At 35.6% G+C, this 14,440-nt stretch overlaps 1 long non-coding RNA gene across 1 annotated transcript; it reads right to left on the bottom strand.

The window, feature by feature from the left end:
- Nucleotides 1-1,835: 1,835 nt before the first annotated feature.
- Nucleotides 1,836-14,024, bottom strand: LOC147659508 (uncharacterized). The gene is made up of 3 exons (XR_015307225.1): nt 13,920-14,024; nt 8,464-8,617; nt 1,836-1,924 (listed from the first exon to the last, which is right to left on the bottom strand). It is a non-coding gene; the product is annotated as an uncharacterized LOC147659508 (long non-coding RNA).
- Between the last annotated feature and the right edge of the window lie 416 nt (nt 14,025-14,440).

The raw sequence follows: 14,440 nt of genomic DNA, 5'->3' as shown, positions 1-14,440 counted from the left end.
GAGAGATTGTAGAAGTTCCTGTTTAAATAAGTATGTGTTTCTATAAGTGATTGTTTAGGAGAGTAAGTATGGGTAAGTTTCCTTAGAAGTAAGGTGGTAGTGTGTGTATAAATGTATATGCAAATAAATGGATGTTCAATAGTTTATTTGCATGTGTGAGTATGTGTGTGAGTAACTTTTGGATGACTGCTGATGTGTAACAGGATGTATAGGTGTATCACTACATATGATGAGTGAGTATATATGAGTGACTATATAGAACTGTTGGTGAATGAGTGGATGTGTATATAGATGGTGGAATTACTGAATTGGTTGTTGTTACTGGTTTGGGTATCTCCATTTTTTTGAAAATGTTTGTTTCTATTTTTGAATATGTGTTTCAAGCGTTACATTACACTGAAATTAGGTCTGTCACTCTGTCACAAGGATGGTGTCATCAGTGATGTCATGAGTGATGTCACTGACCATGTCATGAGTGATGTAATATGTGACGTCATCAGCAGTGCATTGTACGCGCAAGTTATAGTGAGTCCGACTAACTATAACGTGGGAATTTCAATGGTTTTATATCAGTAAAATTTCCAGCTAACTATAACTGGTGTGAAACCTATGGTTTTTTCAGTGAATTTGTAAGGTTTTTTAAATGCTAATTCCTAACTATAACTGGTGTGAAACCTATGGTTTTTTCAGTGAATTTCATAGGTTTTTTTAATGCTAATTCCTAACTATAACTGGTGTGTAACCTATGGTTTTTTCAGTGAATTTCATAGGTTTTTTTAATGCTAATTCCTAACTTTTTATACAGACTCATACCTATGTGTTTTTTAGTGAATTGCTAAAGTATGTTTTTGTAAAAATGAACACTATAATGTATATTGAGATAATATTTTTAATGTAAAATATTTTTTTTTTATATTTCACTTTGGTGCGCTTTCGGTGCGCGCACCGGTGCGCGTACCGTCAGCGCACTAACAAAAAAAAAGAAAAAAAAAATGAAGGAGGGACTGTGTAATAGATAGTAAGACAGATAAAAAGTGTAAAAGGAAGTAACTGAGAAAAGAAAAATGAATAAGGGAGCAAAAGAAAGAAGAAATAGGAAGAACACTAAAGTAGAGGTTAAGGGAGAATATAAATGGATATTGAAAGTAAAAAGAAGGACAGTTAAGTATGAGAATGACAGGTAGTGACGGAATCAGAGGAAAAGAATAGCAGCGATTGAGGGAAAGTAAATATCAGTGAATATAAGTAAAGAGGGGTGAAAGAGGGTACATATAAGTGAATAAGGGCAACACATGGGGAGTAATAGAGAGAAAGAAGAGAGAGAGTAAAAGAAAGACAAAAGGAAGAACTAACTGAACTACAGTACAATGAGTGTGAAAGAAAAAAAAATGGAGAAAGAGAAAGAGGGTTAGGAAACTAAAGCAGTGGTACTAAGAGAATATAAAAAAGATAAAAAGTGGTGGAAGGAACTGAGGAAATGCAGATAGTTCCTATTAGATTAAGAAGTTGTGAATGAAGTACAGTAAAGAAACAGCAATGAAAAAAGAGTGTAAATTAGTAAAGAGAGGTAAATAAGGGTGAAAAAGAAAATGAGTGCATAACAATGTGAACACAATATAAATTACATAATGCAAACTACACAATAACTTCTACAATATGTTACATTATTTATTTTTGCTGTTCTCAGAATATATTGAATTCCACTTAAATTAGTGAGTTCAAAGTCTTCATCATATAACAGCGGGAAAAAAAAAACACAATCTAAAAGATTGTGTTTAAAAAAACCCATTCAAACATACATCTCATATATGTACACTAATCTTTGATTCACTTACTTTTCCATGAGGCCAAGTAGAAGATAGTGAAGGTCCTTTTGGTAGAAAAAAAGTCTGCTGTTCCTTATGAGTTCCATTTCATCGACTTCCTATGAAAAAAGATCTAAAAACATCATACCATACACAATCCTCACGGCCAATTTGTGTCTGATATATCGGTATTTTTTACTTTGAGATCCACTTAAAGTATCTACATGAGATAAATAATTTCAAATATTAGATTAACTAACTAACTAACTAACTTTTATTAACTATTCCCGTCTTCAAAGGCCAATTCCCTTTACTAAAACTTTGGTTTTAAAAACACTAGATAAGAATTTGTAGAGTCATAAGGCAAACGTTGTTTATAAGTTAAATGAGAATCATTGCAGTAACTCCATCCATTTTCAGATTTTAAGTAGCATGTATAATGTCCTGAGGTGGTCGAAGGTCCATCATGATAAATAATAGCTTCAGTTGTAAAGGTCCTTCCAGAAATTGATAACTGAGAAGCCACAAAATTTTTGATAGAAGTTGTCAATTTAGTTCCATCAGGTCTACATCGTTGGAAAACTAAAATGATATACTGCCCATACCTTTGTATAAATAATGTGGACAGCATTGTACAGTTACATTGGGTACACACCATATTATGATCTGCTGCTTTAACTAGATTTTTAAAAGACACTGATTTACAGTCTGGTAAAGTCAAATATATAAATCTTTCAGTGTCTATTGTAGTAGTACTTGATAAACTACAATTGTGGCAGTCATGCTGCCATTGATAAGAAAGACTGAAAAGATTATCTACATCTACACCTTCATCTTCCAAAACACCAAACATATACATTAAAAATTCCTGACAATCCTGCTGAATGTTCTGTGAAAATTTATCTTGACCAGAACACAAATCTAAAATATTTCGAATTTCTGTTACACTTTCTATTTGTGCTGTAACACTGCTACATTTCTGAAACACAGAATTCAATAAACCACACAATCTTTGATCCCGATTTTCAACAATCTGTTCTTGTAAACTTTTAAGAAAAAAAACAACATTAACCACTACATTAGCATAGCAGTTGACACCAGAACTGTTTTCAAACTGAAATCCAACAACATTTTCTCCACAATTCTTTTTCTTCCTGTTTTCAATTACAGTTTTCTCTACTTTTTGTCTTTTTGCAACTACCTCACTACAATTATCCTCATTTCTTCTTTTTCGGCCTACCACACGTTTTTCAAACAGAGGATATTGAGGCAAATGTGGAGCATACTCTCTTCTTAACCTATTGTATTCTTTAACACAATCTAGATCGGCAGAAATATTTGTCTCATCACATGCAATCAAATACAATCCTGATAAAGTTCTGACTCGAGATAATGCCACATATGCCATACCCTCTTTAAACACAGATCTTCCAATGTTCACCAATGCACTATCTACACTTAAACCTTGAGATTTATGAATTGTCACTGCATACGCCAAACAAACAGGAAACTGTTTTCGGCGAACATATAAGTCTTTTACAAGTAAAAATCTAGCAGAACAACGACTTATTTGTTGTACTTGTTCAATGCCATCAAATTTTATTTTTAAAAATTCAATTCCATCTCTATTTCTGTAATTCACAAAATCAACAACATAACCCATTGCTCCATTTACCAGACCGCTTTCAACATTTAAATTCCTTCTCAAAATGATACGACAATTTAAACACACATTCAGAGTCTTTTCAAAACCAGCTGTTTTTGAAATACTTTTCTCCAATGAATGCAATTTAATTTTCAAATTTTCTGACAAAACAATTGTTGCACCCATATGCTCTATTTTATCTATTGCTTCTAGTTTCACAATCTCTTCATTTTCTAAGTCTAACATTTTTTGGTTGAAGATGGAACATTCTTGCAGAGTTGGCATCAAACATATCCCAGATTTCTTCTCAGTCATTTTTTTAAAAATATTCTCTGGAAGAATGTTTTCATTTGGATACAAATTTGAAATTAATCGACTATGCAAAGCTTTTTTCCCTTTCTCAGTCATTTTTCCAATTCTTACATCTTGTAGAATATTTTTATAATCTTCATCCTTGGCCTGTCGCATATTTTGAAGCAGTTCAGCATATTTAAAATTTAGCCATATATTAACATTTCCAATGCTTCCAAGGGACTTCCTGGTATCTTCATGCGTGAGCATTTTAAACACTGGTTGTCCTTTTACTGGAGTCAACTGCAATAGATCTCCAAAAACAATAATGTGTTTTCCTCCAAATAACACATCATAGTCTGTTTTAAGAATTTCTTGCATTCTCAAATGCACAAAAGCAAGCATTAGATTTGAGACCATGCTTACTTCATCTATGATAAGAAGTTTCATTTTCTTCAAGACTCTTGAAACTTCAGAACACGCATCTCCAGATAGCTTGTTGTAATGCAATTTATTATCATGTTCAACTGGCAGCATCAATAAACGATGTAGAGTAATCCCTTTAATGTTATGTGCTGCCAGACCAGTTGGAGCAGTTACAACACAAGACAGTGGTGAATCAGTCCTTTTCTGCAGATAACTTGCAACGGCTTTAATTAGAAAACTTTTTCCTGTCCCCGCTTCTCCACTTACATACAGTCGGACAGGGTCAAATAATATACATGAGCACTCTTTTTTCTCATGTCTGAATCCATGTTCAATCTGCTCTGTGACTTCATCATATATCTTTTTCTGCTCAATGTTTAGTTGCGTTACCAAATCTTCTAAGTTAACTCCATCCTCTTGAGCTTGTTCCATAGCTCTTTCCACCTCATCCATGGCAGTGGCAGCTTCATTTTGGATAATTGGTCCTCCTAGTGGATCCTGGCTCAATGAAGTAGAACTCTGACTATCTTGAGAACTGTTTCTAGCTATCTCTTCAGCAATTGTGGTTTCTTGCTCCATTTCTTCATTCAACATTTGCAGATAATTTAGAAAAATAGGACATTCTATGGTATCCTTAGTTGCATTAAAAGAGTCTTCATAACAGAGAAAATCTCCAAGTAGTTCCTCTTCTGTACGCCATGGCTTAAAGAGTTGCAAAAGAGCTAAGTAGTAAAATTCTCTTTTGTCTGGAACTTCACAACTCAATTTTCGATGATTAATCAAATGGCCTTTTTTCTGCTTCACTAGACATCCTTCATAGCCAATGAGTGCATATTTTCCATTATTGATATCTTCTGTGATGTTCCTCTTATAACTGTAGTTTTGAAGAACTTCATACAAACATGTGTTCTCAAGGTGAGTACTTCTATTTGGATAGTATGTATCCAACATATTTGTCTTCAAAATATCTGTACTGTTTGGTTCTTTTTTCCGCCAAATATTCAATTTCTTGTACAGATTTCAAAACTCGGTTTCGTGTGGCAGCAAGACCAAGACTCACCCAAATGATTGTTCTTGATTTGGCATAGAGACTTGCTGATGATAACCGATCAGAACATTCATATGCTCCAATTTCTCGATGCGACAACATCTTCAGACTGAAACTGTATAATTTCTTGCTTAGACTCTTTTCATGTGAAATGTCCTCCCACATTTCCTTCAGTTCTGTCTTTTCTTTTTTGGTGATGTAAGATGTCACATATCGAGCCACAGCAATAGAGTTGTCAGCAACGAACTGAATATCCATGTTAGCATTCCACATGGACAAAATCACTGGGTTGTAATCGTTGATGTACTTAGATTCTTCATTTCTTTTCAAATTATATGTGTTTTTGGGAGATTTTCTCGTCACAGTATGTCGTAGAGATGACATCAAATTATTTACTCTTCCCTTAGAAATCACTGGTCGAGGAAATGCAAAACGACATTTCGTGTAGTACTTTTCCTTGTTTTTAAATTTTCGACGACAGTACTTTCCACAACGATGAGATTGAAAACGTAAAACTTGTTGCCTTAAATTGTTTTCTTCAGTAGATTTTGGAACAGCACATGTTGAATACTCTTCAATGAAACTCATCACTGTTTCATCTGAATCTGTTCCAAATTTGGGTGCATCTTTAATCCACAACAACATATGTATATGAGGAGCACCTCTCGCTTGATATTCCTTCCTCCAAAAGAAATCCAAAACCTCTCCAAGGGGAGGATTTTTTTTGTTGGTAATAAAAGACATCATAGCTTCAAATCTATGATTAAAATATCTGCAAACATTCACTGGATCTAAAGAACACAGTTCTCCTGGTGTTTTCAATTCTATATTTGGTATGTTTTCATTTGCCTCTCGTAGAAATTGAAGTAAATCGTCCCATGCATACTCAGCACAACTAAGAGTGAGGAACCATGTAGGAGTTCCTAAGTTTCTTAGCATACATTTCAATTCTCCATGACGACGAAACCAATACTCATTGGTTCCACGTTGACATGCCATGAGATTGATTAGCTGAGATTCCAAAATACTGTCTTGCAGATTAACTTTCTCCATAAAGTCCCTTGCACATACATTTTGCAAATGAGGTCCACTTTTTAATATATGATTAACTGCATAAGAAAGCCCAGACAAATCACTTTCAAACAGTAGATGAAATAAATATGGAATGCATTGACGAAACCTTGGATCTTCTGCATATAATCTTAGAGTCCGGTATTCAGCTGCAGGAATTTGAACTGGTCGATCATCATATCGTCCACCACAACCTGTTGGAAATAATTGTGGAAAACAACGAGCTTCCAAACTTTCTTCCCATACACTAATGGGACTTCCTTTTGCTGCCTTCATTTGAAACAAGTCAATTGCATTTCCCATTACTTCTTTGGAATGCAAAGGATGAACAGTATAATGTTCATATATTTCTTCAGTTCTAGACACATCAACTTTTTCAATTTGACCAACTGAAGAATCACTATCTTCTTCTGTAGCTGTTTCCTCAACTCCAACACTTACATGTTTGTAGTACTCATTGTTTTTAACTAAATACAACGTTGCCTTCTTGACTTTTTTAACATCCACTAAATCTTGCCAAATTTTCTTACTCTTTGTTGGAACCCCATTAACTAGAATAACTAAAGGATCTTCTTCTACTCTTTCTACACCAATTGTATTAATATTTTTCTTTACATCTAGAGGCAAATAAACAACTCTTCCCTTTAATCCTCTCAGTAAATCTGATGGAGGCAATTTCCCTGTCTTAGGCTCCATGCGTACAATAGCCTGAAAAGGATGGACACATTGAATCAAAATAGATTCATAAGTATTTAGATCCATCAATTCAGAAGGAATATCTATCAACTGAAGATTATTATAAACTGCTCTTGCAGGCATTCTATTTTCATTTAATTTTTTCAAACAATAAGTGCAAATACGCTGATCCAAACTCAAATCAAAAGAATTCTCCACCAACAAATAACTTACAAAATCCTCCCATTCACTATTATTTTCCAATTCACTTTTTGCATATAAATCAACTAACCTAGTCTGAATTTTATAATGAGTCCGTCGACAACACACACAAGTTACATTAGGCCTCTCACTTGATTTCACCTTAAACTTGATAATTTCCTCATCAAACTTTTCAATACTTGAAATTTGTCCATTATCTTCTGCATTGCCATCCATTACTATATCTATTTCTACACTGTCCTCTTTGTTCCCAAAATAACAAAACTCAATTTCTTCACAAATAGTCTTCACATCCACTTCAGATCCATGCAAAAGAGCACTATTTAACTGTTTAAGCTTAAGTGCAGGACTTTTTGCATAATACAACTTCCTCACTAATTTCCTTACGTTATTATGATGCACTGCTAACATCCTAAAATGATGAAAAACACTCCGACAAACTTTTCTAGAAAGACATGCTAGTGAATGCCCTTGCAAACCTGTGCTTTCTCTCACTCTGCAAGGATCTAACTCTTGCAGGATCTTCATTTTTTGTTTGAGACTTTTTTTACTATATGTACGTAAGAAATTTCGAAGCAAATCAATTGATTCCTGTCGCACACTACAAATACTACTGCATTTCCATGTGTACACTGGACCCTTAGTACGTCTCCCTAAAACTTCATCAGCTAACACCTCTTCTGCATCTCTAGGTACAAGTTTCTCTTTTTCCATCACACAACTATCTTTCACCTCATAGGCACGACCACTGGTGTCAACCGCATGCACCAAATCATTTTCCTGAAAGTAACTCTCCTCATTAAAAAAAGGCTCAGAACTTGAACTATGCATCCATTCACCAGAAAATACTTCACAAAAATTACTCCGATTAATAATTCTTTTCCATCTACTGTTCGATTTGAAAACATCCATTGCCTTATTAAGTATCCTAATTCTATTGATTATTAAAATAAATAATTTTTTCTTAACTTCAAAAGCCTGATCAACAATCTTTTCTACACTTTTCTTTTTCTTGTAAAAAGCAGCTTTTAGTTTACTTTTCTTTTCATTTTTTAGCAAATTTAAAACTACCCTATTGCGAAACATTCGCCTACGAATGTCCCTAAAAACATTTACCCTTCTATTGCTAACCATTCTCTTCTCTCCTGGTCCAATGGAAACATTTTTTGTGGGCTTCTCTTTCCTTTTTAGATTTGTTGACTTTTTCTGTATATTCACATTAGCAATTTCATTTTTTTTCCTACGACATATGTTACGAAGAAAAGACTTAATTGGCTTACCAGAAGCTTTTCTGGTGTTTTTTGAAGTAGTTGTTGAAGAGGATTCCATAAACTCTGTTGTTGATGTTCTCCTTTTCCGTATGGTATTTTTGATTTTTCTTTGCCTTGAAGGCATTTTTGCTTGCTTTTCAGAAGTTGATTTGAATCTGTTGTTCTGTTAAAAAAACACATGAAAGACCACTATTAGCAAACAACAAAGTAATGTTAAAAAGCAAACAATATAAACAATAAATTGCAACATATTTAAGTTTATACAATAGCAACTCATGGCTTTATTTTTAAAGGCCTTGCGCCACCAGTGCGTCACTTATTACCCATGTTTAAAGTCAAGCATCAGCTGCACATGGCATTCATAAATAAGGGCCAAATGCAAATACCAATCAATTGCACCCAAAAATCGATTTTTCAATAACATGTAAGAAACACTGCGCAAAACCTAAGTACAACCACTCAATATCATCAAACAAAGTCAGGGTCTGATTTATAAAGGCCTTGCGCCACCAGTGCGTCACTTATTACCCATGTTTAAAGTCTTGCATCGGCTGCACATGGCAATCATAAATAAGGGCCAAATACATATACCAATCAATTGCACCCAAAAATCGATTTTTGAATAACATGTAAGAAACACTGTGCAGAACCTATGTACAACCAATCAATATCATCAAACAAAGTCAGGGCCTTATTTATGAAAGCCTTGCGCCACCAGTGTGTCACTTATTACCCATGTTTAAAGTCATGCATCAGTTGCACATGGCAATCATAAATAAGGGCCAAATACATATACCAATCAATTGCACCCCAAAATCGATTTTTCAATAACATGTAAGAAACACTGCGCAAAACCCAAGTACAACCACTCAATATCATCAAACAAAGTCAGGGCCTTATTTATGAAAGCCTTGCGCCACCAGTGCGTCACGTATTACCCATGTTGAAAGTCATGCATCGGCTGCACATGGCAATCATAAATAAGGGCCAAATACATATACCAATCAATTGCACCCAAAAATCGATTTTTGAATAGCATGTAAGAAACACTGCGCAAAACCTAAGTACAACCACTCAATATCATCAAACAAAGTCAGGGCCTTATTTATGAAAGCCTTGCGCCACCAGTGCGTCACGTATTACCCATGTTGAAAGTCATGCATCGGCTGCACATGGCAATCATAAATAAGGGCCAAATACATATACCAATCAATTGCACCCAAAAATCGATTTTTGAATAACATGTAAGAAACACTGCGCAGAACCTATGTACAACCAATCAATATCATCAAACAAAGTCAGGGCCTTATTTATGAAAGCCTTGCGCCACCAGTGCGTCACGTATTACCCATGTTTAAAGTCATGCATCGGCTGCACATGGCAATCATAAATAAGGGCCAAATACATATACCAATCAATTGCACCCAAAAATCGATTTTTGAATAGCATGTAAGAAACACTGCGCAAAACCTAAGTACAACCACTCAATATCATCAAACAAAGTCAGGGCCTTATTTATGAAAGCCTTGCGCCACCAGTGCGTCACATATTACCCATGTTGAAAGTCATGCATCGGCTGCACATGGCAATCATAAATAAGGGCCAAATACATATACCAATCAATTGCACCCAAAAATCAATTTTTGAATAACATGTAAGAAACACTGCGCAGAACCTATGTACAACCAATCAATATCATCAAACAAAGTCAGGGCCTTATTTATGAAAGCCTTGCGCCACCAGTGCGTCACTTATTACCCATGTTTAAAGTCATGCATCAGCTGCACATGGCAATCATAAATAAGGGCCAAATACATATACCAATCAATTGCACCCAAAAATCGATTTTTGAATAACATGTAAGAAACACTGTGCAGAACCTATGTACAACCAATCAATATCATCAAACAAAGTCAGAGCCTTATTTATGAAAGCCTTGCGCCACCAGTGCGTCACTTATTACCCATGTTTAAAGTCATGCATCAGCTGCACATGGCAATCATAAATAAGTGCCAAATACATATACCAATCAATTGCACCCAAAAATCGATTTTTGAATAACATGTAAGGAACACTGCACAGAACCTAAGTACAACCACTCAATATCATCAAACAAAGTCAGGCCTTATTTATGAAAGCCTTGCGCCACCAGTGCGTCACTTATTACCCATGTTTAAAGTCATGCATCAGTTGCACATGGCAATCATAAATTAGGGCAAAATACATATACTAATCAATTGCACCCAAAAATCAATTTTACAATAACATGTAAGAAACACGGCGCAGAACCTAAGTACAACCAATCAATATCATCAAACAAAGTCAGGGCCTTATTTATGAAAGCCTTGCGCCACCAGTGCGTCACTTATTACCCATGTTTAAAGTAATGCATCAGCTGCACATGGCATTCATAAATAAGGGCCAAATACATATACCAATCAATTGCACCCAAAAATCGATTTTTGAATAACATGTAAGGAACACTGCACAGAACCTAAGTACAACCACTCAATATCATCAAACAAAGTCAGGGCCTTATTTATGAAAGCCTTGCGCCACCAGTGCGTCACGTATTACCCATGTTTAAAGTCATGCATCGGCTGCACATGGCAATCATAAATAAGGGCCAAATACATATACCAATCAATTGCACCCAAAAATCGATTTTTGAATAGCATGTAAGAAACACTGCGCAAAACCTAAGTACAACCACTCAATATCATCAAACAAAGTCAGGGCCTTATTTATGAAAGCCTTGCGCCACCAGTGCGTCACGTATTACCCATGTTGAAAGTCATGCATCGGCTGCACATGGCAATCATAAATAAGGGCCAAATACATATACCAATCAATTGCACCCAAAAATCGATTTTTGAATAACATGTAAGAAACACTGTGCAGAACCTATGTACAACCAATCAATATCATCAAACAAAGTCAGAGCCTTATTTATGAAAGCCTTGCGCCACCAGTGCGTCACTTATTACCCATGTTTAAAGTCATGCATCAGCTGCACATGGCAATCATAAATAAGTGCCAAATACATATACCAATCAATTGCACCCAAAAATCGATTTTTGAATAACATGTAAGGAACACTGCACAGAACCTAAGTACAACCACTCAATATCATCAAACAAAGTCAGGCCTTATTTATGAAAGCCTTGCGCCACCAGTGCGTCACTTATTACCCATGTTTAAAGTCATGCATCAGTTGCACATGGCAATCATAAATTAGGGCAAAATACATATACTAATCAATTGCACCCAAAAATCAATTTTACAATAACATGTAAGAAACACGGCGCAGAACCTAAGTACAACCAATCAATATCATCAAACAAAGTCAGGGCCTTATTTATGAAAGCCTTGCGCCACCAGTGCGTCACGTATTACCCATGTTGAAAGTCATGCATCGGCTGCACATGGCAATCATAAATAAGGGCCAAATACATATACCAATCAATTGCACCCAAAAATCGATTTTTGAATAACATGTAAGGAACACTGCACAGAACCTAAGTACAACCACTCAATATCATCAAACAAAGTCAGGGCCTTATTTATGAAAGCCTTGCGCCACCAGTGCGTCACTTATTACCCATGTTTAAAGTCATGCATCAGCTGCACATGGCATTCATAAATAAGGGCCAAATACATATACCAATCAATTGCACCCAAAAATCGATTTTTCAATAACATGTAAGAAGCACTGTGCAGAACCTATGTACAACCAATCAATATCATCAAACAAAGTCAGAGCCTTATTTATGAAAGCCTTGCGCCACCAGTGCGTCACTTATTACCCATGTTTAAAGTCATGCATCAGCTGCACATGGCAATCATAAATAAGGGCCAAATACATATACCAATCAATTGCACCCAAAAATCGATTTTTGAATAACATGTAAGGAACACTGCACAGAACCTAAGTACAACCACTCAATATCATCAAACAAAGTCAGGCCTTATTTATGAAAGCCTTGCACCACCAGTGCGTCACTTATTACCCATGTTTAAAGTCATGCATCAGTTGCACATGGCAATCATAAATTAGGGCAAAATACATATACTAATCAATTGCACCCAAAAATCGATTTTTCAATAACATGTAAGAAACACGGCGCAGAACCTAAGTACAACCAATCAATATCATCAAACAAAGTCAGGGCCTTATTTATGAAAGCCTTGCGCCACCAGTGCGTCACTTATTACCCATGTTTAAAGTCATGCATCAGCTGCACATGGCATTCATAAATAAGGGCCAAATACATATACCAATCAATTGCACCCAAAAATCGATTTTTGTTTAACATGTAAGAAGCACTGTGCAGAACCTATGTACAACCAATCAATATCATCAAACAAAGTCAGAGCCTTATTTATGAAAGCCTTGCACCACCAGTGCGTCACTTATTACCCATGTTTAAAGTCATGCATCAGCTGCACATGGCAATCATAAATAAGGGCCAAATACATATACCAATCAATTGCACCCAAAAATCGATTTTTGAATAACATGTAAGGAACACTGCACAGAACCTAAGTACAACCACTCAATATCATCAAACAAAGTCAGGCCTTATTTATGAAAGCCTTGCGCCACCAGTGCGTCACTTATTACCCATGTTTAAAGTCATGCATCAGTTGCACATGGCAATCATAAATTAGGGCAAAATACATATACTAATCAATTGCACCCAAAAATCGATTTTTCAATAACATGTAAGAAACACGGCGCAGAACCTAAGTACAACCAATCAATATCATCAAACAAAGTCAGGGCCTTATTTATGAAAGCCTTGCGCCACCAGTGCGTCACTTATTACCCATGTTTAAAGTCATGCATCAGCTGCACATGGCATTCATAAATAAGGGCCAAATACATATACCAATCAATTGCACCCAAAAATCGATTTTTGAATAACATGTAAGGAACACTGCACAGAACCTAAGTACAACCACTCAATATCATCAAACAAAGTCAGGGCCTTATTTATGAAAGCCTTGCGCCACCAGTGCGTCACTTATTACCCATGTTTAAAGTCATGCATCAGCTGCACATGGCATTCATAAATAAGGGCCAAATACATATACCAATCAATTGCACCCAAAAATCGATTTTTCAATAACATGTAAGAAACACTGCACAGAACCTAACTACAACCACTCAATATCATCAAACAAAGTCAGGGCCTCATTTATAAAAGCCTGGCGCCACCAGTGCATCACTTATTACCCATGTTTAAAGTCATGCATCAACTGCACATGGCAATCATAAAAAAGGCCAAATAAAAATACCATTCATTTGCACCCAAAATCGATTTTTAAATAACATGTAAAAAACACTGCGCAGGACTTATATACTAACATACAATTTCACTTCTAAAACATAACTATCTGCTTCCAAATATTCTCCATAGAGAAAATAAATCTCTATCTAAATTAAATGAATCATTACTTACCTTTAGAAATGCTTTTGGAGATTGAAAACAGTGTCAGACACACACACCAATTTTTCTTTAGCAGAGGAAAAGGTGTGCTCTCAATACACTGAAACCAAGACTGGCATAGAAAATCTCTATCTTTGTACACATATGCCTTAATTCAACCAATGAAAACTCTTCCCTCACTATTTTCAAACCCACACCCATCCCCCTCTCAAACCTTTCTATCTGTTACCATAGCAACTCCCTCCTAACTGAACTCTAAGGTTCAAAAGTTTATCTTACAATGTTGCAAATTAACTCAGCAAGGATGTTTGACCTGTCAATACAGCAGCCTATACAGGGTATTTTTGCTTTTGGTGACTTTTTTTAAACCATTCAAATTGCTTCTTTCACACAACATAACCATACACCCTAACTTTCAGTTTTCAACTATCTGAATCCACCAATCATTGCTAGTGATTCAAGAGCACAGAAACTCCACAATTATTTTTTTGTGAACTCCTACTGTTCCAACTGCCATTTCATTCCCACACTTC

The sequence above is a fragment of the Lissotriton vulgaris genome, unplaced genomic scaffold (assembly GCF_964263255.1).
Source record: "Lissotriton vulgaris unplaced genomic scaffold, aLisVul1.2 SCAFFOLD_6151, whole genome shotgun sequence".
Lineage (NCBI taxonomy): Eukaryota > Metazoa > Chordata > Amphibia > Caudata > Salamandridae > Lissotriton > Lissotriton vulgaris.
This window is presented reverse-complemented; position numbering and strand designations above follow the sequence as displayed.